The sequence below is a fragment of the Rhinopithecus roxellana genome, chromosome 7 (assembly GCF_007565055.1).
Source record: "Rhinopithecus roxellana isolate Shanxi Qingling chromosome 7, ASM756505v1, whole genome shotgun sequence".
In the NCBI taxonomy this organism is placed as follows: Eukaryota; Metazoa; Chordata; class Mammalia; order Primates; family Cercopithecidae; genus Rhinopithecus; species Rhinopithecus roxellana.
In genome coordinates, this window is record NC_044555.1 from 22,131,386 (window position 1) to 22,144,331 (window position 12,946).

The following is a 12,946-nucleotide window of genomic DNA, read 5'->3' on the forward strand; positions in this document are numbered from 1 at the left end:
CTTTCATGATTCAGATCCCAGTGATGGGACTCTCATGGCCAGTAGGCTGCCAGGTTTGCACACGAGGGAATTTGGTGGTCTTCGTCTTCTAAAAACATTATGGGTTCAGTTGCTATGTTTACTCACAGGCACAGATCAGTAGAAAGACTGTTTTCCAAAGTTCACTGGCCCATCAGCCCAGGGATATTGATAGAGTGGCTTGTTGGCCCCTTCCCTGATACTGACAGAGGGCAGAGCAGCCTGCACAGAGCTGAACTGAAACAGGTGGGATGAACCCAGGGTGGAGTAAGCACTATGATGAGTCCTTCTCTCATCAGTGTCAGGTAGAAAAGTAATTATTACCTAGAGAATCCTGGAGGGAAATTAAACGTGTATCAGATCCATGGGGCTTGGATCCACTGGCTCTGGTAAAAGGCTGGGCTCCCCATTGCTTCCCAGGTCTACTTCATGGTCCACTCATTTGGAAATACATGTTTATTTACGTGGCTGTGGGTGCATCACAACTAGCTCATAGGCATTTTTAGGACAAGAGTTGTGTCTCCTCTTGTACCTTGGGATGCATTCTCATTCCCTTGACTCCTGTCACATGGTAAGTAGATATTCAAAACATTTACTGAATGAATGAATGGATGGATGAGTTAATGAATCAATACACCTTCCTTTCATAACCAAGATTTCATTAACACCTAGGGCTCATAATTTTCAGGAAAAAATGTAAAAAGTTGTTATTTTTGGTGTCTTGTAGGATGGGAGAGATCAAGAGATGGGTGACTTTGGATGGCACTTGGCAACTTCGTGCAGGGTGTCTGACTACCTTTTGGGAAGGGTCTGGTATCCCTACCTGGAAGGACACAGCCATGTCCTCATTCTTCATCTCTGCCAGGGGAAGAGTCCAGGCAGGCCTGTGCCACCAGATCCTGACTGCTTGCACAGAAAGTGACCTTTAAAATTTTTAAACATTTTTATTTGGGAATCATTTCAAACTTACAGAAAAGTTATAAAAAATAGTATAAAGAGCATTGGTATGCTATTTACCAGATTTACCTGTTGTGAAATTTTACCTCATTTGTGTTATCATTTGCACATGTGCACTCTTATAAATGGGGGTGTGTATATTTTTGAACCATATGAAGATAATTACATATATCATGGCCCTTCACACCTAAATACGTCAGTGTACATTTCCTAAGAATAGGCATATTCCCCACATCACTACAGTAGAACTTCAGAAAATTTAACATTGATATGATACGTTAATCTACCATTTGTATTCCAATTTTGTCTGTTGACCCAGTAATGTCCTTTATAGCATTTTCCCACTCTATTGCAGAATCTGGCCTAGGGTGAAGTATTGCATTTAGTTGTCATATCTCTTTAAGCCTCCTTTAATCTGGAACATTTCCACAACCTTTCTTCATCTTGTATGGCATTCACATTTTTAATAGCACATTCCTCGTTTTGGGTTTGTCTGACACAGGAAACCCTTTTAAATACCCTGCACTCAACGATAGTTCTAAGAGGAACTCACTGAGAGCTATGAATGGCACGAGATTGCTGAACCTGACCTCTCTGTCTCCGCTGGTGGAAGGCACAGACCGCCAGGGGGAGCAGCTGTGCTGGGCACTTCATAATTGAACCTCACACCTCTATCTGGAAAACAGCATTGTCCCTTAGCAACAGGGCAGCCATTCAAGGCCAGCCCTATGCCTCTACCAGTCACTAACCCCCGAATTGAGTAATGGAATGTAACAGCAGCCAGTGCCTGCCTTCAGATCATACCATCGTGGAACCCAAGGCATCATGTATTCAGCAGGTATGTGTTAACCTTAAACTCAAACTGAGATCCAGGCATGTTTGGGAATGTCTGGCACATGGTCAGGCACCTCTACGATTAGGGCCTTTAGGGGTATCAGGAAGTAGCACCCTTGGCACCTTCATCAACATTCCGATGGTGAGCACAAATACAGCAGTGGCAGGGGTGGGAGGGAAGGGGTAACTAGTTCTTAAACAGCTTCATGGTCAGACTATACAAAGATAGGGGCCCAGAATAAGAAAGAAAGAACATGGGAGATGGTGAAAATGGATTGGTTTGTAACTTACCGGGGACTTGCAGACACAATTGGGTTATTTTTCATGTGGGCTGGAGTTCCTAGATGAGCAGATGGGGCAAGAACCGGTGAAATTTAAGCTAATTTTTTTCTTTTTTTTTTTTGAGACAGAGTCTTGCTCTGTCGCCCAGGCTGGAGCGCAATTCAATGGCGTGATCTCGGCTCACTGCAACCTCCACCTCCTGGGTTCAAGCAATTCTCCTGCCTCAGCCTACCAAGTAGCTGGGATTACAGGCGCCCACCACCATGCCCAGCTAATTTTTGGTATTTTTAGTAGAGACAGAATTTTGCCATGTTGGCCAGGCTGGTCTCGAACTCCTGTCTTCAGGTGATCCACCCACCTTGGCCTCCCAAAGTGCTGGGATTACAGGCTTGAGCCACTGCGCCAAGCTAAGTTAATTCTTTAACAGAGACTTCACTTACATCCACATCCTGTTAGGACTGGGAGACTTGGTTTGTATGTAAATTTGTGATCTGGACTCAGAAGGGCACAGGTGAAATATGGGTGCTCACAACTGGGAGCATCAACCACCCATAGAGTTTAGAACCATGTACCAAACAATGAGATACTGCCCTGTCACCCATTACACATTCCTTCCCACAATTTCGTGGCATAATTTGGTTAGAAATCCAGGGCCCTGCCATTTACCATTTCCTGGAGTAGCCAGATGCTAAAACTGACTCTGGCCTACAGGTCACATTGGTAACTGTCTCTCTTATTCACTGTCTACAGGGAATTCTGATCAGGGACGCCATCAACCAAAAGGCCTTTTTCAAATCAAGAAACAGAGTGACCCCCATGCAACTCTTACTTTCAAAATGCAGTAGACCTGGTGCCAGAAACCTGTGTTTCCTCCAAATGTATGTTTCACACCCAGAAATGAAGGCCCAGATCCTCTGAAAGTATGTAGCCCAGCACTTACCACAGTGTGTCATTACACACTTGCTCTGCAGGTGACCCGGTGCCATTTTTAAACTCTTGTATTGAAGTATATCAGATATACAGGAAAAGTACACATAGCATATATAACTTGATGAATTTCTACAAAGTAAACATATCCCTGTAAACAGCATCCAGATCAAGAAACAAAACACTCCCCAGAACTCAAAGACACCTATCCTGACGTCTTTCACTGTAGATTAGTGTTGTCTGTCTTTAGACCTTCTCTAAATGCAGTTGTTCAGCATGTACTCTTTTATGTCTGGCTTCTTTTGTTCGATAGTCATTTTATGAACTTCAGACATCGAGTCTTAAAAATTTATTTATTTTAAAAAATTTTTTTAAAGAAAAAGAGGAGAGAGTGGGCTGGCCTCTGTGAAATGAGATCAGCCTGAAGTCTTTTTGTCAAGAAAAATTAGGAGGAACTTCATTATTTCTGTCTAATGAACTAAGGATAGGAGTCCCTACTCGTCTCTGTGATTTATTTGTTTGTTTATTTATTCATTTATTCATTTTCTTTTGAGATGGGGTCTCATTCTGTTACCCAGGCTGGAGTGCAATGGTGCAATCATGGCTCACTGCAGCGTCGACCTCCTGAGCTCAAATAATCCTCCCACCTCGGCCTCCTGATACTGAATCAATTCAGAGGGACTCAGGCCATTGCAAAGTTGTGTCTTTGCCTTGAGAATGTTTATAATCTCACTCAGGTACAAGAAAGTGTCTTAAGAGTGTCTGTAATATCACTCAGGTAAAAGAAAATGGTGGATGGAAAATAACCTTCCAAAGAAGCTTGGGTTAATTTAAGCACTCAAGAAATGTTAATCTTGGGCAACACTTCAACCTTGTTCCAGTAGCTCCTGAATACAATATTCTGGTAATTTCTCAAACTTTAATATGCATCAGAGGTCCTCATGTACCAGCAGAGCTCATCAACACACAGATTGCTGGGTCTCACCCCCAGAGTTTCTGGTTCAGTAGATCTGGGATGGGGGCTTGAGAATTTGCATTTCCAACACATCCCCAGGTGATGCCCATACTCCTGGTTCTGGGACCACACTTTGAGAACCGCTGATCTATTCGTTATCACACCTTCCTGGAGTCCAAGGAGTCTATGAAGATGGCCCAGGGAGCACCTTGGAGAGCACTTCAGGGAACAAGGAGAGTAAGTTGGTGAGATCAGAACTCTCAACCCTACTTCAACCAGAGAAGCTCTCCTCTTGTTTGGTATTTGGGGGGATTCCAGGTAATGCTTGCAGAAAGGGTTCTGCTACTAAAATATTTTAAAGTTGAAACTCACTGTGGTAAGAAATTTTAGACCCCAGGGGAATGATATACTTAAACGACATGGTGGTGTGTCTGGAAAGTAATCCAGCCTGCTACAGAAGCCCGGCCTCATGTGTGCTCACAATCTAGATGGTCCTGAGGGGAGACTTAATTTCTTTAGAACTTAAAGAAGTGGATATTTATGAGGATGGAAATGATAAGGAAGAATGCTTAATTATAAAAAGGTACCAAATTGTGTGTATAAAACATGGTTTCTTCTGGCAACACAGCACACTAAGATGATATGACTAGTGCCTCGTTCCCAATACAAACATAGACTAACACTAGATCAACTAGAACAAAAATTTACATTTCTAGCTGAGCTTTAAAAAAGAGAAAAAGCAAAATCTGTAGGGAAACAAAAGGAAAAACAAAAGGCAGTGTAGTAATTGTAAACAGACACTGCAGTGTCCTGTGTGGTATTGGTTCCAGATATCAGGCCCTAATGGCTAGGGACTTGGAACTGGGAGTCCAATACCCATCCAGGTGCTGACAACACAGCTTCAGGTCCACCACAGGCAGAGAAGCTATAGCTGAAACCTCTGGGTAAAGCCTTTACTAGCTTCTCTTGTCCATTAAAAGGGGGTTAGAGAATAAACAATGAAAGGGCTTATGTTGTCTGTGGAACCACAAGGAGAAATAAAAATCTCAGGCCTATGTTCTATGTGGATGTGGGGTCAAAATTTACTATGTGGTATGGAAACCACATGCTGAAAAGTTAAAATAAAAGTTGAGACAGAACCATTGAAACTTATAGAATCTCAGCAAAAGCAAACGCAATACATATTTGTGATCCAGGGTAATGGAACGCCACAGAAAAAGAAAGGATCTGCTGAAGATGGGCTCAGAAATAAGCAACAGTAGAAATCAAGTCCTTGCATATAAATGATATGCCATGAAGGAGAGTCACCAGTTGCCATAAGGAGAATTAGTACCCCCAAGAAATACTGCTGAGAAGAACTGCTACTCTTTTTTTTGAGAGTGAAATGAGGAAATTTTCAGGGAAAAAAAAACAAAACAAAATTAAGAAAATTTAGCAATAATAGCATCTCACAAGACTAACTACCACAAGAGATACTTCAGGAAGGAGGAACTTGAAGGTAGAGAGAAAGGGTGAATAGGAGGCAAGGAACAGTAAACAAAAATTGTAAACGTGGGGAAATCTAAATAAGCATTAATTATATAAGGCAATAATAATGCTAAAGAATATGGGAGTGTAAAAACAAGCTGGCACTAAAAACAAGCACACAAAAACATGTAGGACACACCCCATAAATATGTGCAACTATTATGTATTCATAAAAAGAAAAATAAATAAATAAACATATAAGACAGCAGGGCACTATTCATATTTAAAGCATTCTAAGGTGGTTGTATCGTTTGGAAAGACAGTAGGGATATTGCCTGAATTTAGACCTTGTTAAGTCAAGTATGAATGTTTAACCATTTAAGAGTATGGACTTCTAGGTTCTGGCAATGGCAGAATTAGTTATTTGATTTGACTTTATTATTGAATTAATGAAAAAATGCTGAATAAAATATTTTGAAACTACTTTAAAAGCACTGAAGAACTGAGAGGACAAAGGAAAACTTCTAGGCCAACTTTTGGATGACAGCTGTAACCAAACAAGTAAACAGAATATAGAGGCACCAAAGCCAATTTGCTTTAAGGGCGTTTGCCTACACTGCCCACCTGAGCTTTGATTCAATGGCCATACAGGGTTGGGGGAAAGAAGGCAAGGCTCAGGACCAACCCAAGGTAGAAGTTTAATAGGAGACCCTCTCCACATTAACCTGAGACCCCAAGGGACTGTCTCTGCAGCCTGAGGGCCATCCAGAACTAAGCCTATTATAGATTTAATTATAATATGAGCTTCTGTTCCCAATAATCCCTGAGAACTATACAGAAGGCTGCCTTGGTGCTAAGTAGAGCTCTCTTGCTAAAAAAGAAAGGGTTAAAAAGAAGGCTACAAAATCTATTCCTGAAAAGATGAGGCCACACTCCAGCCCTCAGACAGATTTACTTCCCTATTATCCATGGCCTGGGTCAGCTACAGAACTTCACACCATGAACTTAGTTATGGGTGGCTCCCAGACAGATAGCACTCCAAGGTGCTCCTAGAAACAAATACAAAGTCTCTGGAGGAGAACAAATCCATCTCAGGCCTCAGGGAACCCCCACAAAAAAATTGTCATGGGCAATGATCAGAAAGCAGGCTAAAATAGTCAGTTGCATAGCGAAACAAGGTAACTTGACTTAGAACCAGCAGGGAAAGGAAACAACAGAAACAAACTTGCACAGGCTTCATGTCATATAGTTATTAGATACATTTTTAAATGACCACGTGTTCTATGTTTAAAGAAACAGATTGTTAATCTGAAAATATCTACAGAGAAGAGGAACCCACAAAAAGTGACATGGCATATTGTGGGGAGAAGAGGGGGAAAAACTTCTAAAAGTGAAAAATGCCAATTCAATGAATGTATCTGGCAGAAATATGGGCATAAGTGAAGAGAGAGTTAATAAACTAGAAGGTAAACCTGAAGAAATGACCAAGAATGCCTCATGGAAAAAAAAGAAATGAAAATATAGGATAGCAAGGAGAGATGTGGAGGATATAATGAGGAAATCTAGCATACATTGATTACAACATGAGAGGAGGAGAATATGAATACTGTTACTATTCATATACTTAATATTCAATAATTCAAAAGTTGACAAAGTTAATATTTAATTATTAATAATGGTTGAGAATTTTAATAGACCTAATGAAAGAAATCAATCCACACATTTAAGAAGCCCAACAAATCCCAAGTAGGATAAATAAAAATAAATCTACACGCAGATACTGCAGAAAAACAAAGAGAAAGAGTAAATGGAGCCAGGGGAATATGATAGCTCATTTCATGGGAATAGCAATTAAACTGACAGCTGACTTCTCAACAATCAAAAAATAATGAAATGATCTTCAATTTGATTATTGTTAACTTAGTATTCTATACTCAGCAAAAATATTTATAAAGGATGGGAGTAAAATAGAGACATTTTCAGGCAAACATTGAGATAATTCTTCATCAGCAGGTCCTCACTAAGGGAAATTCAGTAAAAAGCAGGAGGAAAATTATCTCAAGTAGAAGGTCTGTGATGGGTGAAAGAATGAAAAGTAAAGATGATGGTAAACATGTGGACAAATAAAAATAAACACTGAAGCATAAACCAATCACAATCATTGCTAGTGGGATTTGAAAAAGCAATGGAGACTTGAAATATAAGACAACATTAGCATACAAGTTTTAAGGTATTGAATTATCTAAAAGAAGGGTAAAGGATTTTTTTTTCAAATTTTAGACTTTTGTAAGTAAATTATGCATATTGTTATTTCTGAATTAGCCATTAAAAAATAGAAACAGAGGGCACAATGCCCTAACTTACATACTAGTAGAGGGAGGCAATGGAATGATAAAAAGGAATATATAACTTCCAAACCACCAAAGGATAAAATGGGGGGAAACTCCATCAATCAAATTGAAGGCAGGAAAGAAGAGGAAAAATAAAGAAGCATTGAAAAATTAGAGTAACTCAAGGGTTGAAGAAAAGTCATAACGTAAATCAAAAAATACTTAGAACTGAATGATATTAATGTAGATATAAAAGTTGTGAGATAGAACTAAAGCAGAACTTAAAGGGAGCAGTATGGCCTTGAATTTTTTTTTTTTTTATTAAAAAGCAAGTTAAATTTTAATGATTTAAACATCTAATTAAAGAAGTTAGAAAACCAACAACAAATTAGGCCTAATGAAAGTAGGTATAATCTATATAAGATCATAAATTGATAAAATAGAAAACAGAAGGCGAGGCCCAGCACTTTGGGAGGCTGACGCGGATGGGTCACTCGAGGTCAGGAGTTTGAGACCAACCTGGCCAACATGGCGAAACCCCATCTCTACTAAAAATACAAAAAAAAAAAAAAAAAAAAAAAAAAAAAATTAACCGGGTATGGTGATGGGCACCTGTAATTCCAGCTCAGGAGGCTGAGGCAGGAGAATTGTTTGAACCTGGGAGGTGGGGGTGGCAGTGAGCCGAGATCGCACCACTGCACTCCAGCCTGGACGACAGAGGGAGACTCTGTCTCAAAAAAGAAAGAAAGAAAGAAAAAAGAAAAAGGAAAGAAAGAAAGAAAGAAAGAAAGAAAGAAAGAAAGAAAGAAAGAAAGAAAGAAAGAAAGAAAGAAAGAAAGAAAGAAAGAAAGAGAGAGAGAGAACAGAGAAGATCAATAACACCAAAACTTGGTTTTTTGAAGACAAAATTCTGTGAGAACCGAACAAGAAAAAATTTTTAAAAGGCTCAAGTGAATAATATTAAGAATGAATAGAGGGGACCAGGCACAGTGGCTCACGCCTGTAATCACAGCACTTTGGGAAGCCGAGGCGGCGGGCAGATCACTTGATGTCAGGTGTTCAAGACCAGACTGGCCAACATGCTGAAACCCCGTCTCCACTAAAAATACAAAATTAGCCGGGCGTGGTGGTGTGCGCCTGTAATCCCAGCTACTCAGGAGGTGGAGGTGGGAGAATTGCTTGAATCTGGAAGGTGGAGGTTGCAGTGAGCTGACATCATGCCACTGCACTCCAGCCTGGATGACAGAGTGAGATTCCATCTCCAAAAAAAATATATATATATATATATATATGTATATATATACATATATATATGTGTGTGTATATATATATGTATATATATGTATATATATACATATATATATGTGTGTATATATATATATATATAACTTTGCAAAACTTATTTAAGGAAAATTAGACTGAAAGATATATATTTTTAAAAATTGAATCAATAGTTAAAAATCTACTCTCCCCTAGAAATTTTTTAAAAAGGTTTCTAAGGTGAGATCTGCCAAAGCTACCTGATACAAACTGTTCTAGGGAATGTAAAATGAGGAAACACTTCCACGTCATTTTATGCAATTGGTATATAATCTTTATGTCAAAACTGGTTAAGAATGGTACACGACAAGAATATTTTTCAACTAGTCTCACAAACCTGGATACAAAAACCCTAAAAATACTTGCAAACTGAATTACCAATGTATATGAAAAAGCTATATCATGACCAAATTATATTTATGTCAGGTATACAAGGATGGCTTAATATTATAAAGTGTATTAAAACTTTTGGTTAAAGATGGAGGACTGAATCCCACATTAGCTTTTCCTCTCTCTCAATACCTCACTAATTTGCTAGTAAAGGGATTTTAAAATGGAACAAATTCACAGAGACAGGAAGAATGAGTGTGTATACAGCAACAATAAAATTAGGGGGTCTAGAACCAGCTCTGGTTTCAGCTCCAACATGTAAAAAACTTGGAAATCATCATGCTTGTCCTTACAGTAAGAAAGTAGTGTAAACTAAAAATAGATTATTTTTCCTAGACCCATCAGAGAATTGAAGTCACAGGGCAAATTACTACCCTGAAATCTGGAGAGACAGGGAGATTCAAAGAGATTCAGCACCTGAGATGTGCTTACCTAGAATAAAAGCTGGTGACAGCCATTAAGTGGTAGGACCACTTACTTGACTAGTGATTTTGACAAGTTGCTGGAAACTTAGTGAGGACTAGCATGAGACTGAGAAATGCCTGAAGGCCACACTCATAGGAGAAGTTCCACACTTTTGAGGGCTTTCCCTCCAATAACTTCACCAAGTTCTCATGATAAGGATCTGAGAAAAATCCCCCTGAGGATCTGGCTGATGTAGGGGGAAGTGTAGCTATTATGTAATCCCTAGATACTTCTCCATAACAAAAGTCTATCCTTGGGTTTTGGAATCCTTCATCATAAGGTAGTACTGAAACTTTATCCCACCTGGAGAAGGGATTTCCACTCCACTCCAGGCTTTCCATATCACCTAAAGGGAAAAAAAACAGTAAATAGGGAACAGGCTTGAGGGAAATAGATTGGAAATGCTGCCACCAGGAAGGGGAGCAGGGAGGGGAGTTAGGCTCCTGAAGGAAGGATGGAAACATTTGTGTAGGCCACAACCCCCGAGACCCAGGCACACTCAAAGACTGATAATTAATCAGAAGATTATAGACTGATTCCCTTCCCCTGCACCCTACCACCACACCAACAAGCCTCCAGTATAACAGTGACTTACAGCTAAAATAAGATACAGACTCTCTCTCAGGAGCAGTACAAAGAGAAACCCCAAAGTTAGGAAGGGAGACAAAAATAAGGACATTGGAGGAATTTGAATCCTCTGGTATCTATAGCCTCAGCAAACATTAAACCCAGCCCATACGTATGTATGCATGCATACATGTATGCATGTATGTATGTACATATGTATCTATCTATCATTTATCAATCATCTTCTGTTGGTTCTGTTTCTTTGGAAAACTCTGACCAATACAAAGGCAGTAGAAATACTTGAAGCAATAATGGCCAAATCCATTCCAAAATTAATGACAGATACCAAACCACAGATTCAGAAAGCTCAGAGAACACAAAGTGAGATAAACGCAGAACCAAATAAAACTCAAAAAGCCCAAACCCAGGCATGTACAAACCGCTGAGAACCAGACAAAGTCTTGAAGGAAGCCAGAGAAAGCAGATGGATATGTAACCAACCTAGCAACCCCAAGAAAGTTGAATCCTAAAATGGCAGTGTAGCACGTAGAGAAACAACCTAATTTATACCACGGGATTCTCAAAAAACCTCAGAAATTAATGGCACCAAGAACCTCTGAAAGTAGGAGAGACGGTGGGACTAAAACTAAGACGCTTCATTGAAAATTTATTTACTAAGCAGTTTGCACACAAAGAAAGCCCCAGGATCAACTGGTTTCACTGGTGAATTCTACCAAATGTTTAAAGAACTAACGACAACCCTTCACAAACTCAAAAAATAGAAGAGGATGGAACATTTTCCAACTCATTCTTTGAAGTCTGTGCCAATACCAGAGGTATAGCCTCTGGTATAGCCTCATACCAATATCAGACAAAGACATGACAAGAAAAGAAAACAATAGACCAATATACTTCATGAAAATAGATGCAAAAATCCTCAACAAATTATTAGTAAGCAAATTCAGCCGTATATTAAAAGAATTATACACCATTCCAAAATGGGACTTATCCCATGGTGTAAGGTTGGTTCAACAGGTGAAAATCAGTCAACGTAAAACACTATGCAAATAGAAAGGGAAAAAGCACATGGTCATCTCCATAGACACAGAGAAATATTTGGCCAAAAAAAAGGAGAACAATAAGAGTTGACAAGGATGTGGAGAAGTTGAAACCCTCACACATTGCTGTTGAGAATGTAATATGACACACCTGCTTGAAAACAGTTTGGCAGTTCCTCAAAAAGTTAAACATAGCTACCTTATGACCCAGCAGTTCTACTTCTAGATATGTACCTTCTCATCACTCATGAGAAATGAAAACATATGTTCCCACAAAACTTGTACATGAATGTTTATAGCAGCAATATTCATGATAGCCAAAATGTGGAGATCACCCAAATGACCTTCAACTGATGAAAGGATTAAAAAATTTGGTATATCTATATACTGGAATATTATTCTACTATAAAAATAATGAAGTACTGATACATGATACAACTTGGATGAATCTTGAAAATGTCATGCTAAGTTAAAGAAGCCAGATACAAAAGGCCTCGTATTGCGTGATTCCATTCATATGAAATGTCTAGAATAGGCAGATTCATAGAGACAGAAACTAGATTAGTGGTTGCTGAGAGTTAGAGGAGGCGGGAATGGGAGTGACTGCTAATGGATACAGGGTTTCTTTTTGGGGTGATGAAAACGATCTGGAATTAGTGGTGATTGTTGCAAATATGCTCACTGAATTGTACATTTTTAAAGGGTGAATTTTATGGTAGGTGAGCTATATCTCAATTTAAAATGTAGATTATAATAATATAATTTTTTTCAAAGAGTTATGAACATTCAAAGAGATAATGCATGCAAAGTCTTTAGCACAATTTCTGGCACCATCCTAAGTGCTCAATAAATTAAAGTTACAATTCTCTCTTGAGGAGGAAAGGGGAAAAGGAGGGGGAAGGAGTTGGAGTAGGAGGATAAACCAAAATTACAAATGCACATATTTATAGTAGGTAATTCCACTTCTAAAATTTTATCTTACAAATATACTTGCATACATACAAAAATGATGTATGTGTAAGGTCATTTTATTGCAATATTGGAAACAACCCAAATGTCTATCAATAGAGAACTGGTTAAATAAATTATGGTACATCTATACAATGGATGAAAATGCAGGTGTTTAAAAAATGAGTAAACTTTATGTACTGATGTGAAATAATTGGCAAGATATATTAACTGAAAAAGTAAAGTGCTGAACAGTAAGCATAAAATACTACCATTGCGTGTGAATATATTATCCATTCCAAAGACATGGTTTCAATTATGTATGCTCTATATGTGTACCTGGTATTAATTTCTGTCCACAAACTGTGTGAAAATAAATATAACTTCATTTTCAATAATTCATTTCGCCAGTAATACTATTTCAGACC